We start from the raw sequence: 3753 nt of genomic DNA on the forward strand, positions 1-3753 counted from the left end.
TTCTATAAATTCAAAGTTGATGGAATTATGTGTAAAGTGAATTGTATTGATATATCTTGTGTTGTTTAATGTTTATTCATGATTAATTGTTGATAATGGGTGAATTAAGGGTGGTAAGCCTTATGGGTGAAGTATTGGTAATTGCTTGGATTTTGGTGATTTTGGCTATGGCTTTGAATTATGGTAAGAAAGCTTGAACTCTCTTTATTGAATTGATTGTTGTTGGTAGGTTGAATCCACCTTTGGTGGAAGTGTTATATCTTGTTCTTGTGTGGTATTATTGTGAATTGTAGCCATGAAGGCATTGGGGAAGTTGTTGCATAATGTTGGAATATTGTATTATTGTGAATTGAGGCCATGAAGGGCATTATATGAGTGTTATTGTATTGTTATATTATTATATATAAATGAGGATATATGTAAAGTCCTATATGAAGCTATATGTGTGAAGGTATGATGTGAATGAGTTTATGTGATCTTGTGATGATCCTATGTAAAGTGGATAGCATTGTGATATAAAGTATGATTTTTCTCATGATGTATATATGAAATGATGTTGGATTATGAAGTATCCTTAAATGATAATGTTGTGACTTGGTTGGTAGACTAAAGTGTCTCTCCTTGTTACTTAAAGTCTTGAATGCATGAATGTGTGAAGTGGGATAGAACTAAGAAAGGTGCCCTTTCTATAAATACTAAAAGAGGAATTCTACGCCAAGACTTGAATCAGCAAAACTAAGAAATGGTGCCCTTTCATAAGTCTAGCTTTCCTAAGTAAATGTATAACCTTGAAGGATGGGCCTTAGGGCGAAGTTCCCTTATTGAGTGAGATGATAGACTTAGAGATGGATGGAGCCGGAACGACATGATAATCCTTATCTAAGAAAGTCAAATGAGCTATCCTTATGAACCTTGATTGGCCATGACTAAGAAATGGGGCCTTTCTTGGGAAGAGGTACTATGAGTCGGTTGAACTAGAAAAGGAACCCTCTCTAGTACATATGTGATTGAATACTCTATGGGAAACAAGGCTAGCACCGAGTGGATGTGGTTAGGAAGGTGGCCTAGTTGAGTATGAGATTAGGCACAATGAACTTCCTTGGACATCCCCTAAACTATGTGCCCACATGGGTTGCTTACTAGTTCTACCTTTGGCAAGTAGAACAACCTCCACGGAGTAGGATAGACTCCGGATTCCATACCTAGCTAGTATGGTCTATGTCGGTTATGCCTATTCCCATCGTGTGGGATGTGCACTCTAGTTATTGGATAGGTTCTACAATGTGTAGGTAGTAGTATGGGATGCTATCTACACATGGCACGAGTAGGTTTTGAAGATACTAAAGTGAGTTCCCTAAGTCTAACGACTATTATGTGAAAGTCCCCTTATGTGCTTGAATGTCTCCTAAATGGTTTCTTAAAGAATGTTGGCCTATTGATGTTATGTTGTAAAGGAAATGTCCTTATCTAAGGTAATCTTGAGGAACTCTTAAGTGTGCTTGAAGAGGTTGTATGGGCGGTCACTTCTTGTGTTAGTCAAGTGTGTCTTAATGTTATATTAGGTAGAGGTCCTATGGTAATGAAATGACATGTGTTCCTTTAAAGTTAAGCATGGATTGTATATGAATATATGTTGAGTATGTATACAGTTGGCTATGGTTTTATATGTGAACATTGACTTGTATTATGTCTCTTATACTTGTGAAGTGAAGGTTTTATCAAAATGATATGAAAGCATACATTCCTTGTAAATGTCCGTTGTGCATGTTTTCTTGCATGGCCTCCATACTTAGTACTTAATTGTGCTAACCCCTTTCTTTCCCTTTTTGACTAAAGTGTAGTGATTTGGAGATGGTGACATGTCATGGCTACTTGATAGGTTTCAACGTGTTGAAGATGAAGACGTGGTGAGTCCTCATAGATTCGAGGACAATACCCTATATATTCCTCTTGATGTATTTCTAGTATTTTATTTAAGTCTTGTATGGGCTTAGTTCTTATGTTGTACTCCAAAGTATTAGATGGTTTATGAGACATATATATTGTAAAGTTAGATGTTTTAAAAGTCTTCCGCTTGCTTATTAATGAAAGTATTCTTCGTGTGTGAAGAAAGTTTTAAATTCCTTGTGGTTTTTAGCTTTATGCGATGAATGAATACTAAGAGGCTTGTATTAGACCTCCGAGAGGTTGAGTACGCCGGTTACGACTAGGGGGTGCTCTCGGGTCGTGACAAAAATACCGTAAACTCACAACGTATCAACACCCTCAACTTAAATTCATTGTTTATCCTCAAGCGACGCACTAAGACTCTAAACGACACTTGTATAGAAGCAAGCATTGAAGATCAAGCAATCACATAGCTCTCTATCCCGACTCTCTTTTTGAGTGCAAATATTTTCTCTTAGACTGAACAAGATAACTCATGCTGATCAAAATATGACAAAGATCGACCAATCAACACACAACATACACTTTTTTTGCTATCACCAAGGTACCAACTTTCCGACAATGTAACTAGTGCCCTTACTTCAAACAAAATCCTTTTTTCACACATTGAATATGATTTTGAGTACAAGGATTCATTCAATACTTATGCTTAGAAGTAATTTCAAGTACAATTAGTGCTTAATACCATAGGCTTGCCCTTATTTTCACTGTTTAGACTCTCCAAACTAGTTGCTAGGATCACTATAGGACTTTTCTTAGCTTGTAACGTAGGATTGGGGTCAGGTGTGGTACATTTAGGTGCTTTCTAGTGACTTTCTGCCCTCTTTGACATTACATTGGCTATTTACCTCTTCCTTGACCTATTTTTGACAACTTTTCATCCAACTTTCTTTCCTTTCTTTCTTTGCAAATGAATGTGACTTTTGACTTTTTTTTCACTTTATTTTTCTTTTATTTCTTTCAACACTTTTCTTTTCATACCCTTTTTTCCATTTGGTTTCCTTTTTCATAGCCACCCTTTTTAGTTGAGGTGCACAATGTCCGATGTCGGACCAGGGCCAAGATCAAGGTAACTTTTGGGCTTAGCCACCCTCAACTTAGGCTTTTGGCCTAAGTCAAGGTGCACATGTCCAAGGAGGGACCGGGGCCAAGATAATGTTTTTATGGGAAGGCGAGTTAGGTGAATCAAAAGAATTGGTCAATTTTAGGCTCAAATATTTGGATCAAAAGGGAATAATGCTATCATTTGGTTAGATCATTTTAGGCTTAAGTGGACTAATTTGAACAATGACCTATGATCACTTCCTAACTTCTAGCGTAGATTATCTTAGTAGGACCAATAGGGCAAGTTCTAGATTGGCACAAAACTGTCTGAACAATCAACCATTCTCACACACTCTTGGCACATAGTTTTATTATCAGATTATCAGATTACCCAGTTCAAGTTTTTAGCTTAAGTCATGAGATCAAGTTGGTTCTTTATCATGTCATACTCAGAGCCAACACATCTCATTCTAGCCTACATATTTTAGCACATATCACAAATTTTGGACGGGTATCATTTTTCTTTCTTAATTATGCCATCATGCTTCATTATTTCTCATGCTTCTACACATACAATCCTAACACATGCCGGTTCAACAAAAATTAAACAGTCTCTTGGGAAAAAGAACACATGCAAGAAAATCCCAAGAGAGGATTATGAGTTGGGTTACTCAGACTTCACCCTATCACTCACAATCCATCTATCCCACCCCAACAAAATAGAGTGCAATTGTCCCTAATGCACAAAAATAAGCAATAAAG

Source organism: Solanum verrucosum, unplaced genomic scaffold (genome assembly GCF_900185275.1).
Source record: "Solanum verrucosum unplaced genomic scaffold, falcon-dt-bn FXZP01000274.1, whole genome shotgun sequence".
Lineage (NCBI taxonomy): Eukaryota > Viridiplantae > Streptophyta > Magnoliopsida > Solanales > Solanaceae > Solanum > Solanum verrucosum.